The sequence below is a fragment of the Phasianus colchicus genome, chromosome 6 (assembly GCF_987193195.1).
Source record: "Phasianus colchicus chromosome 6, bPhaCol1.hap1.1, whole genome shotgun sequence".
Taxonomy (NCBI): domain Eukaryota; kingdom Metazoa; phylum Chordata; class Aves; order Galliformes; family Phasianidae; genus Phasianus; species Phasianus colchicus.
Genome location: NC_143441.1, coordinates 37,395,401 through 37,413,874, shown reverse-complemented (window position 1 = coordinate 37,413,874; position 18,474 = coordinate 37,395,401). Strand labels below are relative to the sequence as shown.

The window sequence follows — 18,474 nt, the reverse complement described above, 5'->3', positions numbered from 1 at the left end:
AAAGACCTGACAACGTCTGGGTCTTCCATCTGAAGCTATAAAAGGCAAGTGTCAATTAGATAGCTCAGTGAGTTACTATCAAGTGAAAAAGATGAAATTTGGAGTGCTGCAGGAGATGTGCCAAGGGCCTCATCTCTTGATTTGTTTTTAAATTCTATTTTCGTAGTTAGTAGCTCTCCTAAACCAATGCTTTTAGCTGATCTCTTCTTCAGTATCAAAGGAGCTGACAGTGTGGCACAGTGAGCATAAATGAAGATGTCTCCATCTCCAACGTGGTTGTCTCAAAGTAAATTTAGAAAACTTGTGAGGTGGTTTAGTTTAGCCTTGTGTTTAAAGACAGTTGATGGTTGGATTGATGGGTTGATGGTTGGAGAAGATGATTTGAGTGATCTTCATGATTCTATTTTAAATCACCATGTTCTGCTCCAAACCAGTGAAAGAATCCTGTATTCCAGCACTGCTTGAGATAAAATAGTTGTGGCAGAAGGATGGTAACGTTTTAAATAACCACCACATCTTGCACAGCAAATATGTGTCACTGCTTTAAGGGGTAATTGCTACGAAAAAATCCAGCTGACACAGTTCAGCTGTACTTCAGAACACATTTAGGGAACATTGTTCGGCTCCTGTTGCTTAAGAGCAAACAAACAAACAAACAAAACAAAACAAAACAAAACAATAAACCAAAAAACATTATTTCATTGAGAAGCTGTCTGTAGTTTACCAGAGATTTGCTGAGATCAGAACTACATCTTTGGCTAGGCAAAAATGCATCCACATATATCCACAAACTTACTAGTATTCGAAAAATAATCACAAAGTTACTAAACATTAACTCAGCAGCTTGGGAATCAGGTTCCAGGGGTACTGCATATTCTCACTACTGACATTCTTTGCAGTTGCTTTTTTGTCTTTTGGGATCATTATGGTACTACAAAGAGAGGTAATTTCAAAATGCTGATTGTCAATTAATTAGTTTTTTAAACCATTCCAAGGTTAATTTTGCAATCAGCACTCCGCAGTGAATGCTTTGCATGTGTTTAAAGACTTACATTTGACAGTGCATTTTGCTGCCAAAAAGCATTAGTTCATTTCTACATGTAATCTACCAGTAATAAGGCCACACCCTGGTTACAGTAGTGGTTTTGCACTTATTTTGCTGTTCTCATAATACATGACCGAGGCATTTATATAATAATGCAGAAAACATTTATTCTGGTGATGCAAATGAGACCTTGTTTTTTCTATGTCTAGCTTTGTTCGTTCCTGCCCTCTCCAAGTGTCCTGAAATACAACCAGGAAAGCTGAATGGCAGTATCTTCCTGCTCTCCTTATACCTGGTTGTAACAGGTAGGCATCTTTCTCTCTACAGAACAGTGCAGATGAGAAAGGCACATGTCTAGAAAATGAGGAGAAAATCGTGGAAATCCCAGAAGACCTTGAATGCTCTCTGAAGTTTTGGGCTGTATTCAGGAACATGAGAGCACTGTGCTTCAGTGAGATGGGTGGAGGCCATCATGTATTCATAAGGAAGAAATGTGGTGAGGGAAATGCTGCAGCAGATATGGACCTGATTAACACTGTGTCCTAATGTTAGTGTTTTAGCAAGAGCAGGTAGAGATATATTGTATTTCCTAATTTGTTTTCTCGGTTCTCAGCTAAAATGAATTTATAGCAGAATCATTCCCCCGAATTCCAGCCCTCCATTGTGCTTTTCTCCAAAAGCTTTTTGTTTCCTAATGGAAAAACAAGCCATGCTCCCCACCCACATAACAACAGTGTTTCACAGCAGTTGCATGACTCAAGATTTAATGCATGCAATCACGAATTGTTCCTTTCCTTTTCCTATCACTGGAGAGTAGATCACTGGGTCGATATGCTATCATTATATACCCTCAGCTTTGGGAGCATTTTTGATCTGCACAGTTCTTATGGATTGCATTTCTTTGTAATGTAAATTTCCATTAAGCAAAGGATAATTTAGAGTTAAGGCAGAACATCTGTTTTTGAAAGAGAACAGAAACAATTTTAGTACTGTGAAACCCAAACGCCATTGACAAAAATGTTATATTTTACTACAGATATGCATCCTTAAGTCTTCTTGACATCACTTTATCACTGATAACAATGTGACTTTTAAGGCTGACCTTCATTTTCTCACAGGGCAAATGTGACACACTATGATGTCTGGGATTTTACCTGCCATGAGTAATGCAGAATTAGCCTGTAGATTTCATTGTTATCAATGGAAAGGTGCAGATACATAAAATACAACCAAACCATTGTGCCACTGATCAATAGTTGAAAAAGAAAAAAAATTGATCTGTTTATGAATCATATATTTTATCATCCTAAAATACATAAAAAGCAAGATTTTTTTTTATGGTTATTATTGAAACAAAACAACTGGAAGGACGAACACTTAGATCATAGAGGTTTAGGCATAAACAAGCTACAAAAAAGCAACAAAAACCATCAGCTTAATTTAAAGCAGATGATTTCTAAATCTTGGAGTATCTTCCTTCCAAGTAGCCCTCTGTAAACACTGAAATCTTTGGCATAGTGATTGGATGATCCCCTGGGGTATAGCAGATTATGTCTTTCACCAAGACTGTTCTTTCAGGAAACCTTGAGGCTGCAATTAGTGCAAAGTGAATCACAGCACCGTGTCAAACTGTGATGTAAGTTAGGGAATTTGGAAAACTTGGGATCTTCCTAGAGGATAAAGGTGAAAGCAGAAAGTGTAAGCAGCAACTACAGGTCTTATGTTCTTCCAATAAGAATGAATTCTATTGCATTTTTTAATGATCCTTTGTGATTTTACAATAGTGTGGAGGAACTGGAAATTGTAAAACTTCCTCCGAGAAAGATGGAAAGCTCTCATTTGAGTTTGCATGTAGGCAATTACCAGCAGTTACTGTGATTTTGAAAAATCACAGTAAAACAAATTTAAGTAAAACTAAATATGGAAGCTAGTTAACAAGTGCATCACATAAATCTTCAGGTTAAAAAAAAAAAAAAGCAGCTAAAACTCAAGGGCTGAAGAGCAGGTATGCTGCCAGATCAATTTCTTTCTGCCCATTCACCCTTCCATCCTTTTCACTCTTAAATGTGCTTTCTAACTTAGGAGACCAACGTTAGGAACGGAGTTATTTGCCTTAGCTCAGGCAACAATGCACCAGCTAACCAGAAGAATTCTCTTACTGAGATACTGCATTATCAGGAATCATTAAGATGAGATACAATTGGTGGTATGAGAGTGACCTAAAGTCAAGAACTATCTTGTGAGAAAGAGCATGAAAGACAGGAAGTTAAAGAAGCAGTAGAGCTATTCTGAAAATTTATTTTTATAAAACAACTAAGATATTATCTGTTAGAGACTCAGAGTTGTGAGTTACTCTCTGTAAAATGTTCCTAGGAAAGCTTACATGAATATGTTCCTACATCAGAAAACCAGAAGCAAAACCCAATCTCTGTGTGGGTGAAAACCTGAAAATGAGGTTTTCAGCAGCATTTCAGCAGGAGAGCTGGAAAATCCACTCTTTTAACTACAGAAAGTTCAGACAGAAACAGCTTTGAAGTTTATGACCACAGCTTAGTGACTACAGTTCTGTGCACTATGGATGATTTGAAGATAGATTTCCACTTTTTTTTCCATTACTTTACTTCCTCTCTACACAACTGGCCTTCAGGTTAGTCAGTGGCTTCTCTTTCCATGGTCAGAATATGTTCAGGCAATGATTTACATGTGTGGGCTTTACTGTTAAAATTTCAAAGGCCTTGATTCAAAAGCTAGATACGCCTGGGAGAGTTTTTGATCAGGTCTCAGTTTTCCAGCTCTTATGTACAAATATCACTCTGCACATCCATATTTCTTGCAACTGCTTTCTGTCCTTCAAGTCAGCCCTCTTCACCTCTGCAAGAGCTGAATGTCTAACAAAAATTCCAACTATAGTAGGAAAAGCTTGACTACCTTAACTTATTAGCTTTATTAATCTTACAATAAATGACATTGTTTGCACCCCTAAAAGGAATCCTGTAAATGTTAAATGGAAAACTGAAATATCATCTAGCTTATTGAGAGTGCTATTTATTATTAACTAGAAAATTATAACCCGAGGGTCTTCATTTGAAAATGTCAGCTTATTATTAACATTATTTCATTAGCTTTACAAGGCAGGCATTTTGCTGTTGCTGAAAGCAATGCGTACTAAAGTCATCCTAATGAGAAGCATTATTTTAAATTGGACATTTGATTTTATTAATGCTGTGTGTTAGATTTCACATATATGACAAACTATGATATAAACAATGATTTTAAATTTCATGTGAAGTGAATGTAAAGACAAAAGAATGTGGAATTACAGAAGTAAATAATGTATTTTATTCGAGTTATTTGACCCCTTCTTGACTCACTCCTTTCCTCTGTGGTTTATTTCCATATTCACTTAATCTTCCCAATTGATAAAATGTTGTCATTGATAAACTGAGATTTGCACAGGTATTATATTAATTCAAAGTTTCTTTCCACTGAAAGTCAACCTATGTGAAGGGGTTTGAATGCCACCTCTGGCACCGGTCTTTTGATCATACCCCTCTGCTCCTCTATGTAGTGTCACTTAGAGCCACACTATACAGTGTTTGGCTGGGCACAGTATACATACAGGGTGAGGGGTGAGATGAAGAAAGTGGCACTACAAACCAACTGTGCTTTCTTTTCTGACATGAAGAAGAGAGAAGTGAAGGTGTTGCACCACCACTACTTACTTCCCATCAGTGTAACGACTGGTTATTATATATAATTGAAATTTCTGTCTTGAGATCTATATTTTTTCTAAAGCAGAAGATCCAGACAGGGAAATATTAAATTCATGAATTTGTTTTGGGTAGGGTGTGCTGCATTAATCCCCCTTGGTAGGTGACCAAAACAAGTATCTATTGTTAGCTTCACAGCTGGGAAAGACACAGTATTCTGACAGCCTAAGTATGGAGAAAAGGAGTTCTAGCTGATGCTGTTACTTTACCTCCCAAGTCCAGTGCATCCCAGGAGCTTGTGCCACTTTGATCATTGGAGAATAAAAATGTAGATATGGGTGGTGTAGAAACCAGTTTCCCAGCAGGCTTTTTTCATGCTTAGGCCTTGAATTGGAGCAGTGCATGGCCATGTGAAATCCGCTACCCACCAAGCTCTTATATAAGGGATGTGGGTTTTTTGTTATTGGTAGTGGTATCTTTTTTTCTTCAATGTGTCTTCCTCCATACTGCTAGCTTTAAAATTCTGATTATTACATTCAGAAAAGCGCAGTTATATAATATGCAGTTACAATATCCACTATAATTAGTAGATGTTTGCCTTCTGTAGACCCGGTTATTGCTTATTGGTGTTCCAAAGAGTGATAGAAATCCAGGCGAAAGAAATGAGAGCCACAGGGAACACTTGTCTTCCAGTGCTAACATACTTCATAAACTTAATCTACATAGGGCAATGGAATAAGTCTTTTTGGTACATGATAATAACACAGAGACGTGGTATTTAGTTCTGCTGGCTCTCTTGAAGACAATTCATATATTCTTGTGGACTAGTGTTGGTTTTCTTCTGTAAAAGTGACAGATCTTGTGAGTTTCTATCTTGTTGATAATATTATTTAGTGATCTTAACATGCCCACCCACTTGCATCCACATAAGCAGTTAGTCAGTAGGTTGCATAGGCCATCATGCAATGTTTTGAGTTTGAAAGGACTTTAAAGATCATCTGGTTTCACCCTCCGTGTCCCCCCCCCCCCCCCCCCGAATGATTCCTCATTTTAGACCTCATAAAAACCAAATAAATATTGCTATTTTATAATACTATTTACCTTTGAAGTACCAGTGCCTGTGTGAGCACTCAGAGAGCAGCTCACACTTCTCAGCTCAGGTGGAGACTGCTGAACTGCTGTACCTCAGGTACTTTCAGGCCTTATTTATGGATTCTGCAGAAAGGCAGAAGTGTGAGGTTTCTTGACTTCTGAGAGTGTGTGTTTGTGGGGAGAGCGTGAATATCAACACCCTGTGAAGAAAAATACTGATGTAACATACTAACCCTTTCCTAGTACAATTACAATAAGGGGCAACATAACTTCAACTAATTTCTGAAGCACTTAAATTTATGCCTCCTATTTATATATGTATGTGTGTATATATATATATATATATATAATATATATATATAAAAGCATGTCAAAGATGGTACCACATTAGACAACCTTAAAAAAAAAAAAAAAAGGACATTCTACCCATACTATTGATTTTTAACATATTCTAAAATTACTCGACATTAACAACATCTATTTCATGATGCCTTAGAATAAATGTCACCAGAAAATAGTGGGAGCCATCTGTCTATGTTAATTTTTTCATTAATGTAAAAATACACTGCATTTTGAAATGAGAATCAATATTTTGGAATTTGGGTAACAGACAATCCTTTCTCATAGGTCCCAATAAGCCTGACTGAATTAGGTCATAGCAGTTAAGTCTACAGAGAAGGTCCATGTAATACAAAAATTTGAGGCCTTGTATGAGTGTCCTGTATTGGTCAGTTTGGAGCACTGTGTTATATTTGTGTAAGAAAGAGTCCAAGAAATTTTACCTCAGTGAAACAGTGGATTATCTGAATGGTAGTACATACCCTACTCAAGTGTGATACAGCTAACCTTGAATATTACTGTGAAGGATTTGGAGAGCTTGACCTTTCTATCCTCTCTCCTTTGGCAGCCCTTCATGGCCTGTAGTTGCTGCTGGACCGAAATCAAATGTCTGCAAGCCAAACAAGAGATGAATTGAGTCTGTCCTCCCATGGTGCATAGGAATTATATTAACCCCAGGTGGCCCATCACCTTTACTCAAGACTAGCATCTCACACGATTCACAGGAATATAAGGCAGATGGTAGATTAGTAAACTAGTAGTGTTTTCCAGATGATGTTGATGGTATAGTTTTCCATAAAATACAAGTTGAATAGAGCTCTATTTGAATTTAATAGAATCAATAATATATGAAAAAGGAACTTTGCATTAGCTTTGGTAGCATTTTTTAACTTCAGTCAGAGGAAGTGAATTCTCACTTCCCTTTCCATTGAATAAATAAACTTTCTACTTTGCACAGTTGCAATATACAGTTCATATTATTTTTAGAATATGGTTATAATTAATCTATTAAATACTGACATATTTTCCTTATATGATAGCTTGCCAAAAAACATTTATATTCTAGCCCAGTAGCACAACCTTCTGAGGGCTATAATAGAGCCTCCGGTGACAGCAAGGTATGCTTCACCCATCAGAAGTTAAAGTCATTTGACAGTTTGAGTAATCAGACAGAATTATATGCTTTACCAGTCTTTCATATTCCTGGGGATGAGAGTTCCTATGCACAAGCTATGTCAGTGGCAATTATAAGAGTTCTTGCAGGACACACAACAGCAGGATGTGGCTTTGGTTTGAGGGTAACATTTTGCAGGAAGTATTTCAAATGTAGCTTGCTCTTCAAAAAGAAACCCTGTTTCTTCTGTTTTAAAACTATGATAGACATTGAAGATCTTTTGGTTGATAATTTTTCTGTGAAAATGAGTGCATTATTTTCTTAAATACACTTAACAAATAACTTCAAGCTCCTAACCAGTTTTGTCCAGGATTTTCTGAAAAGGGTGTGTTCAGGTTTATGGCTGTATTTCAGCATAACAATTAAGAATGTACTTGTCCCATACCCACATTAAGTCCATCATGCTATGCATAATAATCTTTGATACCTGAGTGTGATGGCAGTTGTGAACATTTTCAATTAATTTATGCATCTGCCTGCTTATTATGCCACTCCTGTCCAGGTGGTGTCTCAAATCAGTGTAACACTTGGACAGAATTACATCTGTGACTGCTTAGAGATTTTGAACTACCAAAAGAGAGCACATCCAGTTTGTCTCCATTAAAAGATGGTGTAGGTATGTTTGATGAAATGAGAGGCCATGTGAATTAGCAAAGTTTTTCTGTTTCTCCTAAGGTAACAATGCCTATAAAAAATGGTTGACATTGTCAGTATCAAAATAGAAATAATAATAATAATGCAGAAATAAAAGATTGTGCCTTTGTTGCTGGAAAGTTGTGGAAACATTGTAAACATCTCCTAAAAATTAATTAAAGAATTGCATATATGAAAAAGATGAAGACAAAAAACTCCTGCTTTTTACTCATAGTAATGGAAGAAACATCACATTTTCAGTTTCTACCTCTATTTGAAAGTAGATTTTTTGTTTGTTTGTTTGCTTGTTTTTGTCCTTATAGACAAGAACCAGAAACTGTAATTCCTCCAAATGGACACCTGTTTTACTTAAAATTGTTGACCAATGTGAATAAACACAAGAAGGATGGTGCAACATTCTGGTGCAGTGTAGAAGAGAGACTGAGCTACCATAAGTGCACTAAGAGACGAGGTGTGGGTAAGTTCAGTTTGCATCATGTAAGCAAGAATAGGAGGCAGTCTGTCAGTGCATAGAGTTTCATGACTGTTGGCACAAAATTGCATGATTTTTCATTCTGAGCTCTTTTAAGAGATCTGGAGGATATCTTCTTACTCCTTCCCGTACTTCAATACCTTGGCTTGTTCTTCATAGCACATAACTCTACATGTATGTTGACTCCTTCCCCTGAACTGAACTCAATTACAAAATAAGATACTTGTCAGTGTGAATGTACCTGTAAGAAAGTTGGTGTTTATATTCTGGGCTTTCTTATTCATGCTGAGATTTCTGCTTCTGCTCCCTTCTTACCTCAGTAATAGTATTCACATCTCTCACACTCTCTCTGAACAAAGCTGAAATTACTTGTGTATTCTTCAGTATTACTTTTGCTCACTTTCAAATGAAATGCCTTTGCAGCAGCATTTAGATAAGACCCAACTGACATAAATAGTACATTTCTAAATGCTGGTAGCAGTAGTAAAGTAGTAGGTACACCTACTACACTGTACTTAGATTTTAAAACAACTTTCTGAAGAGGCTTTCTGGAAATTTCAGATGTGAAGAATAAAGTATGGAGCCTCTTGGAAATTTTAATAAATGGGCAAAAGAAGGATGGGAGCAAATGAGTCCATAATGAAAGAGAGGTCATGGGATGTATGGAGCGTCCGTGTAGGAGCCTGAAAGTGAAGGTAAACAGCTTTATTTGATGTAAGTGGGAAGCCAGTGCCAGACAAGGAAGGCAGAAACAGAGTGATTTAAAAAATAAAAAAATAAAAAAATTGAGTATAGAAAAAAAAAAATCTGAGCAAGAATGAATAAATGACAAGAGAAAGACCATATCTTGAAACAAAGAATAAAAATATGAAATGAGACCCTTGCTTCAAGAATCTATTTTAGAGTTATTGCAAAGAATGAATCAGCAAGCTCAAGACACAGCTGATCTGACAGGATGTAGATGTATGGCTGAGTCAAAAATGGTGCACACTTTACAGAATGGAAGGAAAGCATTCAGAAGCAAATATTTTCCTGTATCTCTTAATTGCTTCACCTTTTTCTTAACTGAGACAACTTGAGCTTAATTTGGCAGCTGGATAGAGAAACAAGTTGAAAAGCATACATTGAAAGTGAATACAAAAGTGCATTCCAAGTAATTCTGTAACTGACACACACTGATTTTTGTAGAAGTCAATGTTTTCACTTACATTATATGTACTTGATTTGTTACTTGTGAAAATCCAAGTCTACACTTCGTTCTGATGGTAAGGAGTTTTGTAAAGGTCGTAGGACTTTCAGAGATCAGTAGGAATGGATCTTTTATGTGAACACATTCCAGAAAAGTCTTGAACATTTGCATCTTTGGAAGTATGTTCTTGTCTCATAACATGAAGATAGTCTTGCTTTACAACAGTGTATACCGCTTTTCCTCTTTTAAGATCATATCAGATAGAAAGTATAATTCTCTTCCATGCAAGATGAAAAGATCCATAGGTTTAATCTCTCTTGTAGGCTTCTTTTCCTGTAGAAACTATGGGTCTCATTCTGTGACATATCTGCCCTAAATGTTGCTATAAAAGGTAACTTCCTCTTTCTGTTAAAGTACAAAAGACTGGTATTAAAGCAGTGGAGAGTGAAGTGAAGGAACTAAACAAGGGTTTGGAAGACCACAGTTGGTTTTCCAGGTCTGCCACTGGACATTTATAAACAGGTTGCTAAAGGTGTTTACAGCCATCTAAAACTCAAAAAAAAAAAGCTAAATTCTTGTGCAACTCAGATTGCACAATTGTATTTGTGACCCATTAGCTACATGACTGTGCCCAAATGCTTGAAAATCTGCACAACTGCCTATGAATCAGATCCTTATGGGTAAAAAATGGAGCAGGGATAAACACTTCTGTAGTTGATGTATGTGTTCTGAACACATAGTTGTTAGACAGTGATGTTATAAATATTGACCATGCATGTATCTTCAAGGGCTAGACAGGCAGTTTAACCACAGCACAAAAATTGTATCACAGACCCTGAAATAATTGAACAAACAGCATTTAAGTGAGACTTGTGTAGCACATGAGAAGAAAGATACAGATATTTAGCCTGCTCAATGGTCTTTTTCTGTATAGAAACAGCATTATTGCCAGGTTAATGTTATTTCTAGAGACAGAGGCCAAAACAAACACTCTTCTTGGACTATCTGATGAAAATCTATCTCTAGTAGAATAAACTCAGCTGGGTCTTGATCAATCGGTGTTTGAAACATTTCCAGGTTGACTGTTAATGTGTTTCTTTGCCAAAATCTTAAGCTTTAAGTTTATTTTAGAACTAGATTGTTGAGGAAAAGTCTTTGTAATTGATCCTGGCCTATTTTTAGGATTACCAAAATAAGGCTTTGGGTCTTTAGGGTGGGCAAGTAGCCATACTGAAAAAAAATCCATAAACATCTCACAGCTTGCAGCAAAGATCAATGTAAACTGTTTACAAAGAGTACTTGAGAGACCACCAGACACTGGGCATTATGAAGAAGAACTTTCTGAGTTACTGTGCAGAAATCTGCACTAGTAACCAAGGAAGATAATTCCTTTTCTCTTATACAGCAAGAGAAATTATTCTTATTGATAGAAAGACACTAAGACAAGCTAATATGAGATCTCTTTGCTGTAACTGGTTATACAGTGGATTGCAAAACACACTGAACACCTGATACACACCTGCAATGAAGCTCTTTCACATGGGGTAAATGAGTATCAAATCTACAGTATTCAGTATGGTGAAAAGTTTGGATTTATTTGTCTTATTCTGAACTAATATGAAAAAAATCTAGGCTTGCAAACAGAAACACACATCTAACCTGTCAGCTGGTACAATGCTGCCTATCTTTGCCATTCATGGTGATATCCTTCATCTGGTACGGCTGAAAAAAAATTCCAATATATAGAAAGCCTCCTTAATTCATTTTCCTTTGATGAAGCAAGATAAAGAACTGGAAGCATATAAATTTAGGATGGATCACTCTTGCGCTGTTTCTCCCCCTAATCTAGAAAACCAGAAATTCTCCTGAGCTGAAAGAAAGGAAAATCACCATAGCAATTATTAAACTGAAATTTTCTTCCTGTTTTTGCCCAACTTACATTTCCATCTTTCTTGTAAATCTGTGGCTGGTTTTTTTTGTATGTTTGTTTGTTTGTTATTGTTTTTTTTTTTTTTTTAATTGTAAAGCTATATGTTGTGTGCAGAAAAATATTCTTTCTTCTTTCTTTTTATTCTTTTTGGCAGTCTCAGCACTGAATGGTTGCATTTTTCAGCACTAGTGAAATATAGGCAACACTCAAATTTTTGTTATTTTAAATTCCAGATTCAAACCCTCATTTTTAACAGTAATTGTATTGTGGTCTAATACGAAGTAGAAAGATTATCAGGGCCATACTTGCTGTGTCTCTAATGTGGAATGCTCCTGGAAGGTTTCAGAGCTATCACTTGCCTTGGTTAGATTTGGTTTCCTCATTGTTGGCCAGTATTTGACTTATTCATTGTTTCTGACTGTTAGACAAATTTGTAAGGAGCAGGAACTTTGTCAAAAGCTTTTCAAAATCATATGTATATGTGTTTGTTTTTTTTTTCTTATAAGAAGAATAATATTAACAGAATCCAGCAACAGATGAAGATGCCCTTATTTTCCTACCTCCATACTGACAAATCCTAGTTCAGAAGACTTGGAAGTGAATGTTAGAACTCTTATGCTAATTCTGTTTATAACACAAGACATAGAACTACACAAATACTCAGTGCTAAGCCAAACATTTTTCTGTTTTTTTTTTTTTTTTTTTTTTAATATTGCTTTTGTGATCCAAAGACTTCTAAAGGAAAATAATCCAATTTTGCATCAAGCTATGTCCAGACATTTTTTTCCTGCTTTGGTGTTCTACACGAAATCTCGACACCATTTAAAACTCTGGGTGCTTTACCATTTACTTTAATGTATTCAGGATTTTCTCCTCATTTTTCACTTCTGTTAGGTTTTAAAAATATTTTCTTAAATTACCATCTTATTTCCCTCAAAGCTCTTTGATATACCAAGACTAGTTGGTACATTTGTGTCCAACTTACACCATACTTACATATGTTTACTTTTGTAGGGGTCACAGAGTTTTGATGGGTGGTTACATGCCAGTGATTTATTCTATACCAAATATTTAACACATAAGCATATACAAAACCATAGCTTTATTAAGGCAGAAAAATAATACTTTCACGACTTAGGAAATGTCAGAAATAAGACTGTTTATGTAAATTCAATTCTGTCACATTCTTTGCATACCGTATATAGTGTTTTATATGGCCTCTACACTTTTTTCCATAGACTTCTGCCAGAGGCAAACACCTTCCAGAGAATGTATCAGCCCAAACAGCTAAAAACCGGCAGAGGTATAAAAAACTCAAACCACATCTAAAGACAGGAAAATGGGGGACAGTTTTGCTAGTAAGTGATACTTTCTACTACTCCTGTAATGAAAAGGAGAGGCAACAGCTTAGATCTGAGGTTTTCCTCTAGCCATTAGTATGAACATTTGGAAGAAAATACAGGCGTTGAAATGGAACATTTAGGGATTTCTTGCGCTAGTTGAAGAAATTTATTTAAGAGATATTCAGGGATCCCATTCTACAGTTCAGAGTAGACCAAATGTACTTCTAATGTGATGCACACCCCCCTCTGTTAATAAAAAATCTTCAGTATGAAGTCTTGTGAAAAGAACAGGGTTTTCCAAAGTGTAATTCTAGAGTTGCTCAAGAGAAATCTTTTCTTATCCTCTCCACAGTTTCTACTACCATGATCTAGGTGCTCTGCAGAACTAGACAGAATCTTTGTCAAGGTGGTTTGTTCAGGAGAATTTCTGGGCAGCCTGGTAATCTGTATTTAACTGTAAGCTTTCAAAACAGAATGCAGAAATCTCTATCCAAGAAATTTTCTCTATCTAAGCATGAATACGTTAGCAAATAGCTGTGCTGTTAGTGCTCATGTGTAGCATTGCTGAAGCAAGTGCAAGCAGCAATTAGGAGAATAGAAGCTGAGCCAATGCTTGTTTGAGGAGGCTGACCCCTGTAGTACCTAACCAGTGCTGACGAGCTAGCCAAGCCTGAGATGTTTTCATCATTGTGTCATCCAGCTACAAATGCAACTCTTTGGAAACACCATTCAGCTGGAATGCTTTCCATCTAAAGTTGCTGGTTCATTTAGAATGAAACATTTCATGAAAGCTTATCTCAGCAAGTCTTATAATGCAATACAGATAACTTTTGATAGTTCTCTGCTGGGTGGGTTGGCTGCCAGTTTTCCGTTTGTCAGACCTATGCCTGTATGATGAGCTCTTCCTTGTCTCACGGACCTGGGGAATGCAAGGATCTCCAGGGGCACAGGACTTCAATGCTCTAGAGAAACTTGTTGGCTTTTGGAAATGCACTGAATCATTGTTTCTCAATTGAAATCGTTATTGGAATGCCTATTTCCCAGGCAATGTTTAAACAGTTTTCATTCTAAAAAGGGGCTAATTAGTTTTTCAAAATAGTGCAATTTCTCAGAAAATGCAAACTGAGATCTGTAATCTGTTCTAACCATTAGTAATTTTTAAGTACTCATAGTATGCTCTAACTGAAAAACCCTAGTATAGGCAGAGTTTGTGAGCCTGAAAGCTTGTCCATGTGGCAGATGCAACATTCTTGGAGGAAGCAGTTGCACAATTGCCTGTAGAATTGTGTGCAGCTCCATGAGTCAGTGCTGTGCAACTTAGGGCAGTGATGTGATGGAGCATGATGTTGAGCAGAGAAACTACACTGGGGTATGGAAACAGAGAAATAGAGGCAGTAAAGAACTGTGCTTGCAGCAGCTAACTAACTGTATGTCCCAACAAAGCATATTAGCTCCATCTATCACTTTTCAAACTGTGGTATGTGCACTCCGCACTCAGCTATAACGCAATCAAGAACATTGTGAAAAGGATCTCGTTTCTTTCAGCAGCTAGGGTTCATATTTCCTGTCTTTGTGCTATTTTAACCATGCTATATTGAAAAGAAGTATAGGTTAAAAATGAAGTATAGGTTAAAAATGAGTAAATAGTAAGAAGTGTACTAATGTCCTAGAAAATGTTATTTTTTATCAACTTACACATAAAAAGTATTTAGATAACTTATTAAAATTGCTTTGATAATCATATCATTCTTAAACTTGCTAAGAAAATGGAATACCTCTTTTGTTTGTAGCTATGCTGCAGCCTTTGGTGCTATTGTTTCTGAGAAGATACAGGTTGTCTGTGATCCATGGCACTGATCTTCTAACACAGAATAGCTGTGTTCTTTTCTCTCTCTTTTTTTTTTTTTTTCCTGATGCTTAGTACCAATATACCAAGGTAGCTCAACCTTTTCTTGCTTGTGACTGAGCAACAATAAAGCATACCCTCCGAGTACGTGGTTTCTCTTTTTTTTTATTTGCAAAAAAACCTAGCATCTCTGTGGGGCTATTGTTTTATTTCTGTCATTGTTCTGCTGGGGCTTTCTGTGTCTTCTCCCTTTGGGCAGTAAACTGTTATCCATAAAGGGATACACATCTAGGAGTGGTTGGCTATCTCATAATATTGGATGTTAATTCTACATGGAGGGACAGAGCAGAGAGAAGTACGTGCTTCAGTGACATGGCTCTCTCCTGTTTATCTGGTTGTTCAGTCTTCCAAGACATAGTTACAGGCAAAACAGTCATCACAGATATCACTGCAAGCTGTTTTGCATGACAAAATTGTTCAAGGAAAGAAGAGATAAAAGCTTGAAGTCTATTCACTCTGCAACTCTAGGCAATCGCTCTTTCAGGAGAAACTTGTCAGTCCCTAAGCACACACTATTAATCAGCTCATCTGTACTTTGATTAGCAATGCTTCTACAATGTGCAGAATGCACTGCTTGAAAGTCAATCAACGAATAAAAACTGACGGTCCAGGGACATTCAAAGAGGATTTTTAAACAGGAAACTCAGCAAATCTGAAAGCAGCTTGGAATTGAAATTTGACAATGCTTTTGAAAACCAGAGAAGAATACAAGGTGTTGGGCAAAATAAGGGGGTTTCAAGTGCTGGCTGGTAATGAGCTAGATATATTACAGCAGGATTTTGTTCTCTTTGCTTTCTTTTTCTTCTTTTCTTAGCTATTAATCACACACACACACAAAAATCACAATAGTTTCAATGGAAAAACTCAACACTATTCCCATGCTCTTCATCTGGTTCATAATTATTTATTTAACTGATCAATTTTTGGAAAACAATATTTACAAAAAATGACAATAATACACAGGTTTTTTTAGCCTGAAAAAAGATAAATATGTTTAAGAAATAATTGGAAAAGACTGGACAAAAATTTTATTCTGAAAATTTTATTTGGCCCAACACCTTGAGTTTTGATGAAAGAAAAAAAGCGTATCTTTGGAGTTAAGCATTTCTGATGGATGTAGCAGTACTCCCAGTTGCTATTTAAGCTCGTGGGATCAAACACTCACAGTATGTGATCCCTCACAACAGCCTGTGAGAGTCAGGAAGACAAAATGGAGTTCATGCTGCACCTGGAGTGGGATTTTTACAGAAGTGCTGCAATGATAAACTAGAGATTTAAGAAATTGAATGCTGCTAAGTAGCCATGTTTACGTGTGCCTGCATCGAGCAGGTTTTTCTTATCCATACTGCAAAACACTGCCCAACATCAAATGTTGCTGACCTTTGCAAAACACTAGCTCATGCTGAGAGCGCTCACAAAAAAAAAGTATTTTAAAGCATCCAACTGCCAGAAAAAGACTGAAATCTAGGAAAGAATCCGAAAATTCGTGCCGACAACGCTATTACAAAACAACGGAACTACGACGGAGAGCAGCACCCGCTCACCGCCGCCGGGCGCCCAGCGCCGGGCCGGGCCGGAAGAGGCGGCGCTGTGAGGGGCGACCCCTGGCGGGCCGGGCCGCGGCCAGGCGCGGAGCCCTGCTGCCCTCTGCTGGCGTCCTCGGGCCCCCGGCCCTCCGGCCGGTTCCGGCATCCCCGCGGCGATGCCGAGTTCCTGAGGGTCTCTTTGGCCAGGGGAGATGGCGTTCAAGCCGAGACAAGCCCACCTCCTGCTGCACGGAACGCACTGGGGCTGCCGCGTCTGCCTGAAGGCGACACGACGAAATCTGACATTGGGTTTCTTCTGGGTTCGTGTGCTGGTTCAGAGCAGCAAGGCGCTTTGCTACCAATTATCCCCATCTTACTGTGTTTAGTTTTGGTGTTTTCAGGGAAGGCCTTTTTCAGAGGAACCTAATACATAAGCTTTTTTTCTAGATGGACATCTCCACTTGGGTACCAGCACCTGACTGGGGACATGGGGTGGCAAACCAGCAACTGGTTCTCTGTATGAATTTGAATCATCACAAAGTCTGAGGTAATGCCCCCAGGCTGCACACAGAGTAGATGTAGGGGCCTCCTCACCTGTTTCTTCGATCTGAGCCACTCCTGAATCACACTAGTGAACACTGCCAACCCAAAGAATGCTGTGAAGAGAAAAAAAAAAGTCACTGTGCCAAAACGTCTTGCAAACACATGATGGACTGTCTCTGCTGCTCACACAGAGCGTGTGCAGGTGTGGAAACCAAGAGCAGGCAGTTACTGCTCTATATTCAGTGGCACAGGTCCCTAGAATAACACAGCCCTGGTAAGAACGGCTTCAGTATTGGCTGAAAAATCTGTCAAAGAACCTGAGAAGATACACAATGCTCTTTTGGAAGAAAAGTTAGGCTCACACTACCACAGCTAGGCTGATCCTGGTACCCAGGAGATCCATTATCGAGATCTCTTGTGGACAAGCAAAGTCTATGCACAGTAAAACAGAATTCTGCATAATCTAGAAAGCCTTCCTTAGAAGTTCATTCAATACCTGCCTTAATGTAATGAAGTCTGTGCTGATGTGATTATGCCATTCGCCCCAAAGGTACCGAAGGTACATATGTGTGATCTGCAGTTATGCCATTGTCCCTACTGGATCTATATCCATACAGAAACCACTAATCTTTGAACCTTTGTTATAATCACTTTTATATTGCATTTTATGAGTTGGACTTTGCCTGGCTTTTAATGTGAGGAAGTTTGTATGCACAACTAACTACTGTTAGACTTCTCTGGATGAGAGAATTCAGCTTATATTATTCCCTATAATACAAAAGATGCAGCAAGGGTCAGGAATAGGTGTAGGACCACCTAAGTTACAGGATCCTGCAAGAAAAAAAAAACATAAGCAGTTAAATTCTGTTCACTTATAACCAAAAGCAAAAAAGATCACTCTGAAATTTCATTGTGAACTGGAAGCTGCTCATCCCTGAGATACCTACACAGTGTACCTAAGGACTCAGTCAGCTGCAATTGGGAAAAATCATAAAAAAGCAGGTCAAAAAGCGGCCTTGTGAGGTCAGTTAGCTCATTTTTCCATCTCAGGAAAGGGCAGTTGTACCTAGGTCACTCCAGATAGATGCCTGTTTTAAACATCTGTTTCTTCTCTACTCTCTTCTTCGGACACTCTCCTGCTGAGTATGTCCTGGAGAGACAGTTCCTGAAGGAACTCTTATCTCTGTTTATTCCATTGCCCCTCAAGGTAAGGTACTGGACACCATAGGAAAAACTTGGTCAACCAAAATAATTGACCAGGGATACTACATCAGATGAAGGTCCAGGCAGAGAGTCTAGAAACTGCCAGGAGTTTCATGTAGGTCTTGGTCCAGTGGGTATTTCAGGTTTCCATGGGCCAGGAAGAAGCCCTGAAACTTGGAGGACCATCATCCTCACAGAAATCAGCAGGGGTGTACCCTCCCTCTGCGCGTCTGGAGCTTTAGCTGCTGCAAACCACTTCTGACATGCTGGCATTTTCAGAGGAAATAGTGATTAGTCAAAAAAAAATAAATAAATAAAAAAATGCTGTCCAGTCATAAGTGATGTGTC

General features: G+C 37.9%; 1 long non-coding RNA gene across 1 annotated transcript; it reads left to right on the top strand.

Annotated features, from left to right (window-relative positions):
• Nucleotides 1–739: 739 nt before the first annotated feature.
• LOC149917543 (uncharacterized) lies at nucleotides 740–12,284 on the top strand. The gene is made up of 3 exons (XR_016467836.1): nucleotides 740–1,350; nucleotides 8,317–8,471; nucleotides 9,048–12,284. It is a non-coding gene; the product is annotated as an uncharacterized LOC149917543 (long non-coding RNA).
• The last annotated feature ends 6,190 nt before the right edge of the window (nucleotides 12,285–18,474 follow it).